This window comes from Drosophila santomea, chromosome 3R (assembly GCF_016746245.2).
Source record: "Drosophila santomea strain STO CAGO 1482 chromosome 3R, Prin_Dsan_1.1, whole genome shotgun sequence".
NCBI lineage: Eukaryota > Metazoa > Arthropoda > Insecta > Diptera > Drosophilidae > Drosophila > Drosophila santomea.
In genome coordinates, this window is record NC_053019.2 from 19,559,101 (window position 1) to 19,574,643 (window position 15,543).

Genomic DNA, 15,543 nt, shown 5'->3' on the forward strand with positions numbered 1-15,543 from the left:
TGCTGCACAGTAACGGCTTTCCAATCGGCTGAGCGGAAAAGCCGGGAAATCGGTCGAGGAGTTGTCTTTCTTTCGGCGAATTTCATTCTCGCCCCATTGTTGCCTGCCATTGCATTTCTTTCACTTGCCTGCCCCCCAAGACTTTTAATTTTATAAATTGTCTCGCATATGTGTGTGCTGGAGGAGTGTGTGTATGCTTGAGTGTGTGTGTGTGTGTGTGTGCGAGAAGGGGGTTTTCCTTTGTCGCTGGGCTGCCATTGTCGTCAGCTTAAGATTTTGATAAGCCATTGAAAAGTGTGTCTATAAGCACTCGAGCATTCAAGTGTCGCTTGTGCTTTGTTTGCCTTAACTATAAATGGCTTAATAACAGATTTCACAGCGACAGTTGATGTCTTCAGTTCGGCCGGGGTTTTTTTCCCAACCACTTTTCTTTACCCACTTCACTCCGCTTACTATAATTTGTTTGCGATTGCATGTCGATGGAAAATGGAGAATTATTGAAATTTGAGTGGACTTCAAAGCGATTGCAAAAATCGAATTAGAACGCAGTAGTGGCAAAAGTGGGAAAAATGCTAAAAATGGCAGAAAAGGAGACAATGGCAAAAGGACTCGCGTCCATGGAGCGTGAATTATGTGATTTATGGCGGCGGCTTGTTTGCCAAACGCTTCCCAATTACATAAGCACTCCCATTCTGGCCTCCTTATCGGGGGATCGCACAGGAAAAACAACCCCACTTCCGAAATAGGCGTAGAATATGAAATAAAATTCGCTGGCCGTCGTATCGTATGTTAAATGCGTTTGCAAATATGTTTGCCAAGAAACTTTTCGCGAGGGTTTTTTATGCGCAGCGCTTGGAATCATTTTATTTGGCACAAGGGTTTGTTTTTCGACAGGGTATTCGCAAACCTCCATCATCCATATGCTGTTCGGAATTTTATTTATTCTCTTTATTTTTTTTTGTGCCAAATTTGTTGCCTCAATGGACACACAGCGCACTTCCGCTTTCTGCCATGGAGCTCCAGCTCCAGCTCCTTCTCCCTGCTCCTTTTTCAACATTTTTGTTGTTTTGTGTTCGGGTAATAATTCTAGATTTATGAAAATTGTTTTTCCGTTAATGTTTGCCATGTTTTCGACGTTTTTATGTTGCTCCTCCAAGATGAAATTTACCCGAATGCACACGCACACATACTCTGCATAGAATCAGTTTCCTTCCGCTGAGACTGTTTGTTCACAGCTGCGGTCAAGATAATAGCACCAGGTTCACTGTATGTTGTGCACCACTCAATTATCTCTCTTTAACATAATTTGTTTAGTCTTATTTACAATATAAGTAATACATCAAATGTTGGAACTGCCTTTAACCTGTGACTTCCTTTATAAGAACACCTTCCCCTTAAATCGATTGTGATATCATGTTCACCTCAGCTGTAGTCCTGCAGACTGTAAGTATTGTATTAGAAGGACATGTTACTGGGAATGAGTGGTCCACATTCCTGGCCGTGGAATGTGATCCCCGCAATTTTCGGCCATTTCCATTACGGCCCTGCACTCCAACTCCTAGCACCACAAAATTTTCGGGGCTGATATGAAAGTTTTCGCCCAGACGCAGTTTGCAAATTTCAAAATTTGATTTCTGTATTCCACGAAAAGGGTTGTTCGGCGTTTGATTAAATTTCCACCAGACCCCCTGACATTGCCATAAATCTTTCATGACTTTTAGAGGGCATTTCGGTGGGTGGTCCAGTGGGTGGTGCGTTGGTGGTGCCTCGAAAATTGCTGCATACGTAACTGGGTTTTATGGTGCGTGTGCAGTTAGGAGAAAGTGCTCGGTAATGAGCGTTCGTCCTGCAAATCCTTGCGCTGATAAATGGCCAAAGGACCTGGCCAACTGTGTGAGTTTTTGAGTCTGGCCATAACCTGGCGTTGAAATCTCTGGTCTGGCCGCTAATTAACAATTAACTTGGCCCGTACAAAGGCAAATAAGCCACAAACAACAGTGCATTGCTTGCAGTCATTGCAATTATTTTAGCATGCAAATAATTATTTGTGCAAATAAACAAATGCATTCGATTGTAAATTGATAATTATGCAAGCCATGTGGCCGGTAATAATGCCAAAGTCTGGCTGTGATGCTGATTGTGTGTACCAATATACAGGCACATTTCCAGCTGCACAATTGCAATTACAAAGGGGTTCGTTCTGCTTCGAGTTTTTCCTTGCCTTAAACTCCAACTAATTCTCATCCTGTGGCCAGCAATTTGGACCGCAATCTGTTTATAGTGTCAATTGTGAAAGTGAATTTATCTAAATCTACTTTTCCAGCAGCAGCAGAGTAAGTTCATTGGCCAAATGCAAATGTAACGAGCGGCATTTGCATACATCGAATACACCCAAGGATCGACTGACTGGTGGCTTCTCGTTTTTTTTTTTTTTCCTCCTATTATCCTGCTCTATTTCCCCCATTGAGTGTGAGTGTGTATGTGTGAGAGTTCTATTGGCTGGAGACAAACAGATATCGATTTTGTTGCGTTTCCTGCTAGTTTGGCACTTCCGCTTCCGTTGTTTGGTAAATTTGCAATATCCTTGCGTTGTGGCCAGCCTCGAGTAGAGTTGGCTTGGCACCATCTTCTCTCTCTCTGTTGTTTCTTGGCCAAAAAGCCAAGGCGAGAACCATTAATGCCGCCCATTGACTGTTGACTGTTGACTGTTCCAACATCTTTGAGCCTTTGACGGGGCAGTTTGTTTTCTGCCGGTCACTCGACTCTCCACTCCTTTCCATTGCAAGCTCTATGTCTATGACTGTGGTTCTTTTCTCCCGGCCAATATTGCAATATACAAACAAAGTACATTTCTTTTTTTTTGCCTTCGGCACGCCCCGAAAATGTCATTTCACATTCTCACTTGCCGGTTCGGCCAGCAGGCGAACAAACACTTTGCATATTTTAACCTTAAGCGGATTTTGCGTTTGCAAATCAGCTAAAATTTGCCGCCCCAAACCCAAATGGCTTTTGTTCCGCAAGGACTGCAAGTGCAACTCCTGCTGCTGCTGCTGCTGCTGTTGCTCCTGGTGTGGCAGGATGCTACATTCATTGCCTGGTGGCAACCGCAAAGGGTGACGCAGCTTCTTTTGCGCCAGTTTGTATCCTGCTGCCAGCGGCATCTGTTGCCCCTTGTGGTCCTTTTTTCGGCTATTCCCTGCCATTCCAGCTGCACTTTCGGGGCACTTTGTGGACTGGAAAAAACACGAACCATTTGTCAAAAGTGCGGCAAGGATTAAGGTACAAGTATACTAAGTAATTCCTAATCAAATTTTTTGCTAATCATTAAAAATGTATTACATTCATAGTAAAATCTATCTTAGTTGTATCTTTTGTAATTTGTGTCATTCGGGAGTCCTGTAGTTTTTTCTCACTACCTTTCTGTGTATTATTCTCAAGGACCCCTAATCGCCAGTGTCTCGCTTCCTTGGAGGTTACTTCGCTCCGGGTGGTTTCGCTTGGGTTTTTGGTGGGTGCACCTTGTTAAATTTTGCATTGGATTGCCAGCTTCCCCAGTTGCCTGCATTTCGCCTCCATGTCTCGCACGTTCGCCGGCTGCGTTTATATTTATGCAGTTTACGTGTCAGTCGGTCCAGGGTAGTTCCTTCTAAGCTCCTTTTTTTTTTTTTTTTTTTTTTGCTTATTTCTGGGGGTCTGTGTGTGCAACAGCATTTGTCATATTTGGCATGATGGTAACTACTTCCGTGTGTGTGTTGTGTGCACCCGCCTGCTTTACTTTTTGCCACCTGGAAAGAGGGTAAGGAACTGAAGCCAGTGCATTACCTTCGATTGCTCACGTCGCCCCAGAAAATGTTGATTTCTGGCGACCTGAAAACACACAGCTATATTGCTACAGCAGCAGCACAGTCGTCTGGCAAATTAAATTTAAACAGTTGCGACGTGCAAAGTCGCTGTGCGCCACGGATGATCATTTCTTCGAAACTTTGTTGGCTTAAAATGAATTTTCTTTCGGCAAGAAAATGTCCACAAAAATCGACTGCATTTAATACGAGAGCTTTAGCTACAGAAAAAGAAATACCTTTGCATTTTATTTGTTCATTTCATGCTCATACTTTCAAGCTCAGCATTAAAAATTAATTTTTAAGCCAGAGCTGCCACAAAAAGCAGTGCTTAGCAATTCAGTTGATTTTCCATGAATATACATCACTTGGTTGTGCCATTTTAGATTCCATTCAATATAATCCAGCTTAATTCCCGTCTTAACTATTTGGCTGCTCAGAGTGTATGCATTTCCCCAAGTGCAGCGCTTATTAAACAGAATAAATTAGACTGGCTCACCGCTAATTTGTATAGGTGACACGGCCACAGCGCAGATAAATTTCCAGGGCGGCCATTAGTGGTGTCGTCTATCAGTCGCCATTAATAACGTTCAACATTCAAGATGCACATGCGGCCAAGGCTTATGGGTGGGTCCAAAGATGCAGCTGCTGCAGGAGCTGCCCAAATTGCACTTGGCACTTTGCGGCACAAACAGAAATTGGCCCTACCAATAATATTGGGCTCAGGACGAGTCCGTGTCCGTATGCGTGTCCGTGTCCGTATCCGTATCCGTGTCCGTATCTTGTTGACTCCGGATTGCCTTTGCTCAGGCAGGCAGCTGTTGTTGCTGCTAAAATGGCTAAACCAACAGACAGCTGGCAGGTGGAGGCTGCCCGGGATTACCCGGGATCCTTGGGCTCCTCGGGGCGTGTTTTGGACCAGGCCATCATTATGGCCCAACTGTGGGTGTTTTTGGACGGGTCTTGGGATTCCGGAATTTCTGTGTTTGAATACTAGCCTGGATTGCTGGTTGGTTGGTTGGTTGGTTGGCTTTCGGTTTCGGCTGGCTGGCATTTTGGTCAACTGAAGGCGAAAGAATTATTTGCAATTATTTATTAATTTCATTTGAACCGCTTCGGCCAGCTGCCTGTCATGCCCGGGTACTTAAATATTTGATTGAACATTTAAATATTATTTTAATTAATTTTGCAAGTTTACCTTTACTGCATTGTTTGCATTCGTCCAGCTGATCGGTGTGTGTGTGTGTGTGTGTGTGGGGCTATTTGCCCCGGACATTGAACATTGAACATTGGCAATTCAATACACAATTGCACCGACCATGCATAATTTATTTAGTGGTTTATTGCGCTGCGGTCGACAGCAAATGGTATATGTACTATATATGCTATGTGCTGTATGGTGTCCTGTCCGAAGGACGATGACGACTGGCGCACCCGTGTTCAATATAATCATTATGACACGACCGCAAATTTCAATAAAGAGATTTTTTGGCTTGTCGATCAATCAGAAAGGCATTCGACATGGCTTAATTCCCACCAAATTGTATTCACATCTGTGTGTGTGTGTGTTTTTTGCTCATCTTTGCTGGATGCCTGCTGCATTCTCCTTAATTATTTCACACATTTCTTTTTTTCTTTTTTTTTTTGAGTTGCTCCAAATTTTTGCGCTCCGAAGGTAGTGGGAATGCGTTGCTTGTTAGCAGGTGAGTGCAAAAACATGCAATTAGTGCCAAAGCCAACTGAGGCAAGAAGATGGCCAATGGCAACTGATTGTGTAGGTGTTTTAGTGTGGGCCAAAATGTGATCAAATGCGCACACACTCTACTTCCCACACATATGTACACCCAGTCCACACATACACCCAAACACCCACACACACTCACACCCGAAACGAAATAAACTAAAGTGGCAGTGAGTTTTCGGCCTGTAGCCTCTATCGTCCGGCACACCAGCTGCTTTTTGAATTTTGGTGTTTAGCTTTTAGCGCCTAAAACTATGCTTTAGTGGTCAAGTGGAACAAACAACAGGATCCAGCAGCCAGCATCCAGCATCCAGCATCCAGCATCCAGCATCCAGAATCCAGCTGCACTGGGCCGCAGACACAGGGAATACTACTACTAAAAATCCCTACGAAAACCAAGGCCATGGAGGTGGGAGCCAGGCGGGCTAATGGAGGGCCCAGGTCTGGTCATTTGCAACATGGTTTATGTGCTGGACGGCTGGACACAATGCTTTTTGCACTCAATGAGGCCCTGTGTACACGATGGCCATGTGCTTTGGCCCTGCACCAGCGGTATGATTTACAGCTATGCAGCTTAAATATTAAATGAATGAATAATATATGTGGCGTCCAGACTGTTGCTCCCACTTTCACCCCCACTCACGATACTGCTCCATATTTTTGATCTCAAGCAAAGGGGAATATTATTTTTTGAAGCAGCTCTGGCGATTGGAAAACAACATTATCGTTTGCCCAAGAAAACAGTTTTGTGTCCAATATTGACAGATAAATTATACATTTAATTTGGTGTCAAAAATGTTTGAGAACTTCTATTTTCCCAAGTGTAGCTACATTAACCTGTAGTGCAATATCCTTAGTGGCACATGGAGAATGCTGATTTGCATAGCTAATGTCTCACATTTTTCGTTGCCAAAGTGCCGAAACTTTTAGGCGCAAATATTGAATTTTTTCTTAAATTCCACTCCCTCGAGAAGTAAATCTTGCACTTCTGCCCCACGACATTATATGTATGGCTATGCAAACGAGCAGTGAAGTGCACATTAAACTGCAAATAAGCGATTTCGCCGATGAAGCCAAAAGAAGTGCAATGGAAAATGGCAGACACGAGCAGCAAAGACACTTGACTGGGCGATTATTTGTTCTTTTTTCCATTTTTGGCCAGCCTGCAGAAAGAGCAGAATCGAGGGAAAAGCGTTTAAGGAATGGAAAATTCACTCGATTGCCTTGGCGCGTGCTTTTTGAGAGCAATCGTGTGCGTTGAATGGTGCTGGCCATGAATGTCTACCTGTTCGTCGTCTGGCATTTCATTTCTGCCCTTAATTGCAGCATCGATTTGTTGATCTCGCCCATGGGATAAACTGAAGAACTGAACCCCTTCAGTTGTGTGCTGCACGGGGGGTAGGAACTTCCTACCGATTTGCTGCGATTGAAAAATTAATTTGCAACTAATTGACTTTCGGGCACTCAGATGTCTAATTTACGTTCCGTGCAGCAGTACCTTACCCATCCAGCATCGAGAAACCATAATCGAGAATCCAGAACCGAGAGTCACGAGTCCTGCTGACCGCTATTGGGCAAAAGGTAGAAGAAACGGTCAGCATTTCGGCAGGACTCAACTCTCTCAGCGTTCCATTTCCGTTCGTCTGCCGGCGTGTTAATTGCATTTGCGTGTTGCAGACTTGGCCAGCGAAAAAGGGGTTTTGTTATCGGGGGCAGGCACTGCGACTCCAGTAGCCAGTTGCCAGTGGACACAGGACACAGGACACTGGAAACTGAAAACTGGCAACAGCAAACAAGGTTGTAAGTGCCGGTTGGCAGTCAGCGGGGACACAGACACTGGCTAAAGTGACTTCCGCTCGCACAGGACACACACCCTGCCTGCCACACATACACCCAAGCACCCAAGCACACAATCACACAATCACACTAATACACACACGCTTTGAGCCGCAGACACATGAGTTGTCCTGTCAACGAGAAGGCTCATTTACTTGGCCCATCATTGTCTCCAGCAGCAGTGATATCTTGGCCAAATTGCCGCCAAATCTGGAGTTTTAAAATACTCTGCATTTTAAAAAGGCAATCTATTGTAACATTTTCTATAGTATTTAACGGATAAAATAAGTTGAAGGACATCCAAGCCACATAGCTTTATTTGATAAGCTTTATAGGGTGTGAACTTCATAGGCCCTGTAAATTGAATTTAAAATGACATATAAATTGCACAGCTATGTAGTGCAATAAGACAATGGGCTCTACAGGCCAACAATATTTTCCAACCATAAGTGCACTGTAAGCGGCTTTCAACTTGCTTTCTTTGGGTAATCGGTTGTGGACAACACTGCCACCATATATGTGTGTGGGAATGGAGATGGTGATGGTGATGGTGGGACTCAGCTCAATGCAGCATGGGTCTTTGTGCCTCGTTTCCGGTCATCGAGCTGCGTCTCAGTCGCTGGAGCCGGGGCATCATCATCATCTCCAGCCGTAATTGCCTTTCAAATAGCGCCAAACTACGAGCTAATGAAGGCCTTGAGTGCATGCGTAATGGTGTAATAATACCTCCTGGCTAGCTGCATGGCTCCATAGCTCCATATAGCTGGATATAGCTAGGTCTGCTTGCCAGCAGCAGCCACAATAACGACCCCATCATCGCACTCCTCCGCACCAGCCTCTTAGTCGGCTTCCATATCGAGGCTTTACTGCCGGCGCGCTGACTACCTTCTGTTCTCCGTTTTCTGGCTTGCTGACCCTCTTGTTTGTTTATTGGTGACGCAAAGTTCTTGGGCCTGCTGTCTGGGCGCAAATTGATTGCCATTGACACACTACTGTGGCACATTTCACTTTTATCGAAGCCAAATTTGTTTGCCCAAGCAGCCCTGTTAATTAATCCTCAATTTCTCCACCTTCTGCCACCTCTCTCTCTTTTCTGCATACATAAAGTACTACATGTAGTATGTATATGAAAAGGCATTCTGGTTTTTCCATTTGGCCTCTGCAATTAAGCTGGTAAAATGTTTTCTTTTTTTTCGAAATGCAAAAGGAATTCAAATATCCATCTATGCTCGAGCCCGCCCCCGAGTTCAATCGTCGTAATTGCGGGCATTAAAATAAAATGAAAATTGCTTCTAATGCGGCAATTTTCAGTTGCTACACCGGCAACTGCCTGGCCAAGTGAGTTCAATTAAATATTTATTGCTCCTCAATGCTGAAATCCTCTTTTGTGGCAGCTACTGCAATTTGATATTGAAGCGTTTTGCTTTGGCTGCCATTTACTACTTTTTTTTTATTTTTTTTTTACTTTTTACTCGCTGGGCTCTCGCACAAACGATTTTTTGTCATTTCACATTCTACGGGAGGGCGGTAGGCGGCAGGAGGAGCACAAGGAGCAGCAGCAGGACCCACGCACACAATGTGTCCTTGATTGGCCGGCAGGTCCAGGCTGGTCCGCTTTTGTGTCCATTCCATACCGGGCATGCCATCCATGCCATTCGTCCATTCTTTTCCAACCTGAGAGGAGCGTGAACCAGCAGCAGAAGCAACAATGACCCCTGTAGCGAACAATGGCCAACGACCTGGCCCAAGTCGCCTTCAGTTTCAGTTTCAGTTTCAGTCAGTCTCTGCTCAGGCCATCAGCCTTTTCGAGGTCTTTAAATGTTAAATATTGTGCCAGAGTAGCTCCACTGATCACTTTCAGGTGTAAGCCGCCCACGAAACGATTACATCCACGCACGTAGGGCGAAAGTATACGTTCAGATAAAGTGCGTGAGTGCGGGCGACAGGAAGTTGGAGGCTCGAATCTGGCGTGTTACGTAACCGCAGTCCCTGTCTGCTCCAATCTACACTTCACCGACCCCCGACCCCGCACTCTCCGACTCCTGGTAAAATGCCAGAAAAGTATGTTAATCAGTTGAAATGCCGAATTTCGATACAACGCCCCCAGATAGGCGCCGTCATCAGCATCATCGGCATCATCATCAGTCGGCGATGCATTGCAGGTGGTTGGTACACTGCTAGAAACGAAAGCTTACAGCTAAATCATGCAGCATTTTAAAATGACTCCTAGCTTGATGGCCAACTTAAAGTTTATTGAAAGCATATATATAAGAAGTTTTGTCTGTAAATTTATTTTATTAGTATTTTAAACAGCATATTTTTAATATTCCTACCCGAAACCTATTTTAAACTATTTTCTATTTCTAATTCCAATTTTATCCGAGTGCGCTTGGCTGGCTGGCTTACAAGCTCATTTGCTTTTTGGGCGTGCAGGTGGGAGCTGTCGTTTTATGTTAATCATACGCCACGTTGGGCGATAATAACGCGGCAAACAAGCAAACAAGATGAAATACGCGTGCCGCATGCGTAATAAATTTTATCAACGTTCTAGCCAGAGCGCATACGTAATGAGTGAAGTTTTGTTTGGCACTTGAAATGCCACTGGGAATTGAAATGCGAATGCGAATGGGAATGGATGTGGAAATGGTTGGGTATCCGAATTAGAATTTGTTAGCTATCTGTGAAATGCACTGACGTTTAGTTTATCGGTACAAGTCAGGCTCGGCCTGGCGTGGCATGATGTATTGGCTGCTGGCTGGGTCCGTTGGTAAACAAAATAAATATTTATGGCGCTCTTTCCTTTGAGTGGAGCAAAACGAAACAATTTATCGATTGCCTGCAGAGATTACTGGTGCGGTGCAATTATATATTTCTTTTATACAACGCTTTCCCGATTTTATTGCTTCAATGATTTTAATTGCCGGCGAGGAGAAAGAGGAGCAGTGCTGTGTTGGGCATATGCTCACAGTACCCGAGTGCGACAATTTGAGAGCAACATAAATTTTCAGAGAATGAAACCCGGAAGTCGCTTGTCACACATACTTAAGCATTATGTTAATTTATATGCACACTCACACACACACACGCATCTACAGCGCGCAAGCGACTATGAAATTTGAAGCGACAGAGCGTCGTTTAAGCCGGAAACAGACAGCAGCCTGCCTGCGAATGTCTGTGTGTGTATCTGTGTGACAATATCCTTGTCAGCCATGGGAATCGGAATCTCAAGCACATGCAGCTAATTCTCCATTCGCTCCCCCGCCTTAAATACCCATTTGCCATTTTCCCATGCAAATGGCAAGGCAACGCACGTAGCCATACTGCGGATGCGGATGCGGATGCGAATGCGGCTGGCAGGAAGCCGCCTCGACGATCACTTGTCGCGCGATTGTGGAACCAGAAGCGTATAAATCTCCCCTCTAGGTGACACTTGGCAGATAAATCTCTGTTAGATTTACCCGAAACAATATCTGCGATGTGTATTTATCACGTGCACGCAGTGTATCTGCATCCGGTCGGACTGAAGGTAAAGAGCTGGCATTAATACCTGGTACTTGCAGAGCATAAGGTATGCCACCTACTGACTAAGAACCAAAAAAAATCTTAATTTAAAATTAAACATACCATCTGTATGTATAGAAATTTGTCTTGTCCGTATATCTGTCCGTTTGATCTAAAGACAGCTCGGTCGTTCGTTTGTCGGGCTGTCTGCCTGGTCAGCCTTTTCATCTGTCAGTCTAGCCTCAGGTTTATTTACGAGTATTTGTCTTTCTCCGCCCAGTTTGTCCGCATATCAATCGTGCTGTCCGTAAGTCCACTGGTCCGTCACTGCCAAGAGAACGCCTCAAGTTATGCAACATAATTTAATTACTCAGTAATAAGTACAGAGCAGCTCCTTGTCGTACTTCAGTCGTTAGTTTTGTTATTCCGCTTGGCCTAATCCATGCGTATATGAAGTATGTGTGTGGGAGTAACAAACAGCTGTTGCTAAATACCTTTGATCATTATGCCATGCGCTGCATAAAAAATGACTGGGCTTTCTTGGCAAACGAATCGCCCGAAACCGAAATCTTGACCCCTGCAAATGGCTGGACATAAAGAAAACTCATTAAATCATTTAGGCAGACGCCTTTGACACAGTTTTCGTTGTTGCCCCGGACACCCACAAACTTTGCCAAATGAAATAGATGAGCGCACATAAAGCACAGCACTCGCTAACTGGAAATGAAGGAGGTTCTGCGGTCAGAGGCACAAGAATGGCCCAAAAAGGTAAGAGCGAAACGATGGCGATGGTGGCAAAGGTAAAAGGACAATGCTCAGACAATGGCCACAATATTTCTCTTTCTCGGACCAACAAAGGGCGAACCTCGTGGCCTGAAAAATCACCAAAAATAAATTTCCAAATTGTTAATAGAACCCGGAACCCTTCTCTCTTACTTATTCTCCATCCTTTTTGGCTATAATTACGGCTTGGGTTTGCCAAAAGACGCCAACGCTTCGATAGCATTGAAGCTGGGCCAAAATTCAATTAGAGCAACACACCAAACATGGCTGATAAGTAAATTTTAAGACTGGCCAAGACAAATACAATTTGTGTTGCAAACAAAGTGCAGGGAAGTGCTCAAAATTGATTATTAAATGCCCAGCAATGGCTTTGACAAATATTTAGCAAGCAATTCAATGCAAATTTCATCGGCCGGAACAATGCGAGTGCTGTCATCATGGACTTAATGCATATTAAACCATGCGCCATTAATAAAACGTGCACAAATGCCAAAGCATAGCCAAAGTTCGGGTGGTTTCGCCAGGTTGGGTGGTTGGCTAGTTGGGTGGAGACCGGGTTATTAGGTGGTTGGCTGGTTGGGTGGTGCGACTGTCGGTGGTCATCGTCAAAGTGCCATAAACAGCAGACAAGTCCGGTGCTCGGCCGGTTCACAGTACGATTGAGTCCTGGCCCTGGCACGGAATAGCTGCAGACGTGGAAATACATGCACATGCTCTGAAATTAAGCACCATCTGTACACTGTTGAAAATGATTGTTGACTTCCGGGAAAGAAGCTCCAAATGGCCCTAGCTGAGCACTTAACCAAGCACATTGACACAAAGGCACATTTTTTGGCACAAAAGATCATTTTGCTTTATAAGCTAATCCATCATGTGATGTATACTTTGATCATCGACTAAGAAACTTTTTACCTGGTGTCCTTTGATTTTCCCCAAGTGTTTGCACTACAAGTGAGGAGGAGCCTTTGGCGTAGGCGCACGTACGCTCGACCAAGTCGGTTGCCCATCTGTGGGGCTAACCCAGTTCCCAGACCGGACGCCAGGTGGCCGGGGGCAGAGTTGCGCGGTGGTGGTGGTGGTGGTGGGTCTGGTGGGTCAGGAGGAGATGGCCATACGCACGTGAGCGTCCGACTGATGGCCCATAGAAAAGTGCGGCTGGCCGCAGGCCGAGCGTACGTACGTGGAATCGTAGCCACTCAATGGACTCGAACCTGGATCCGGAGTACAAGTTCTGCTCGTTTTCGGAACGCATTTGTGCACGAACCCCAAAGTGGGACATGTGATTATTTATGTCGCCGTTGATTATGAAGTTGATGACCTCTCGGTTCCATTGGCAGGCAGTTTTACGTAATCCCCCTCCAACGCAGCGGGTTCAGCAGAGGATTATGGGAATGCGTTGGATGGATTGGCTTGGAATGGTGGTGAATGGAGGTGAATGAATCGACATGTGCACTTGTGTTCAACTGCACTGTTTTGAAACAAGAGGTTCTTATGCTATGCAAATTGATTGATAATCGCCTTGAAATTTCTGCATTCAGTGCATGTTCTTGTTGAGGACTTTCCCCAGTGAATGGCTTATTTTAATCCATATCTGTCGCATTTGAATATTTTGATGGAAACGTAATGTAATAATGTGCATTGGGGACAAGAGCCACTGCTGCCTGAAATTCACTTACAGGAACAGATATGGTCATCATAACTTAGCAGGACATATAATAATATATTGTAATGAAAACCCTGGAACTCATTTTATAGTTTACCTAAAAGATATCTTTAAATTGCCATGAGCTAATGATTATTTCCAATAATTTCCACAGACAGAAAATGTAAAATAAGGAACCTAATGCCAGCATTGTCAATAATAAGCCCAAAAATAGCCAACTCAACACCACTAAAGATTGATTATGCATTTGAATGAATATGCATTCACAGGCCCTCCACAATTGTAATCAATGTCGATTTACACTATGAGTGAAATTGGATTTCCGTCAAGGAACAACACTGCTCTTGGCCCTCTCCATCTTATTCGAGCACATCCTGCCCCATCACCCATCACTCCCACATCCTGTTTATCTGACACGCTCTATCAATGGCCAACACGGCGTATGCGTGTTATGCAGAGCAACATGTAATCTGGTCCATCGATTGAATAGATTTTAGTGCAATTCGAATGGAGTACCCATACTATAGGCAAATTGTAACTTTGGCCTTCAAAATCGTGTGCAGCTGAAATCAGGACGGTGCTGTGCTGCGTGCTCATTAGTCGATTTGCGATTTAATTAATTTTGCTAAATTGGATTAATGAGATGGTTGCCAATTAGAGATTCATTTCGTGTTTGGAGCCCCCCTTTGTTGTTGCGCATTATGCGAAATGGGAATTTACATAAATTAATTTGAAATTTACAACATTTACATATGTACACAAATAATTGGAAAGATGCGATGATTTGCCGATAAGCGCAGCAGCTCTCTCATCCTAATTGAAACACCACTGCACAAATTGGTCAAGTTGCTGGGATGCTGTTCGGTGGTTTCAATGCAAACACAACCCCAACCACCCAATCACCCAACCACCGAACCACCGAACCACCCAAAACACAGACGAACCACCGACCCCACAGCCATGATAATTTGCTCGACACCGAACTCGTAAAAGTGCCCGCCTCAATAGCCGCTGAACCACTGAAACATTAGTCTATCGGAAACTCGATATTTTATTGTTTTCCCAGTTAAGCTCTGGACACGAGGACATGCTTCTCCGGACTATATCAAATCAAACAGACACTGGCTCACCCGCCCGGTCGCATAAACAAACCCATTCGGACATCGTTTCTGCGCAACCCCGTTGGGAATGGCTTACACTGCGCGAAAGCGGGGTACCTTTTTTTTGATATTATAACCGAAAAAATACAAATTTTCAGTAAATATTGCACTGCACACTCCTGCAAATAGTAAACCATGCCATTCTTACGGAACTTGATAAGAAAATACTGTTTAGCACTACCTTTCTCGCGGTGTACGATGTATTTGCCATTGGCAGAAAAGCTTATGAAACGACTGTGAACTGGCTGACTGAATGATGTTGCGAAGGGGCTGGCTGAATGACTGGCTGACCCTCACGATAGCCGATTCAAACCGCATAGACTTGGTAATGTTCCTCGTTCTTTTTTTTTCGGCCAGACCCAAAGACGCACATTTCAATTTATTGCAATTTTTATTGCTGAAAACTTCGTGCGAAGATTTTTATGCGTCGTCAAGTGGCAACGGGCCAAGGAGCTGAAGCTGGAGCACTTTTCTCTGCTTTATATATTTTTTTTTTTTTTTGGGAGTTAGTGAATAATGCGCTCAGCACTGTCCGGGCTGATAAGAAAATAATAAACTTGGCCAGCAGCAAAAACATTTCACAATTATCGTACCCTGGTCGAGAGTGAAAACTTTTCCACACTCCCCCCCCATCCTAAACTACTCGCAACGACTGTCTGCTTGACTTTGACTGTGTTTTCCAATTCCGATCGCAGTGGCAAGTAGCAAGTAGCAAGTCGCATTTGTATTCGTATTTTCTTTGCCACTGCAACTTGCACTTCCGCTTGGCACTTTACGCAGACAGCCAGATAACAGTGCTAAACACATATTTATGTGCCCGATTTACCATTGTTGTTATTTAGAGAATTTTTGTTATTTCCGCTTTAAGCTTTCGCCATTTTATGGCGCTGACTTCCGCTGAGCACGGCCGAAAGCAAAAGTTTTCCCAACTTTTCCATTGCCCAGCGTGGGCGGTGTACTATATATATTTGGTCTATATCCGCGCTCACATTGACATTGAAATATCTGCAAGGTGGCAAG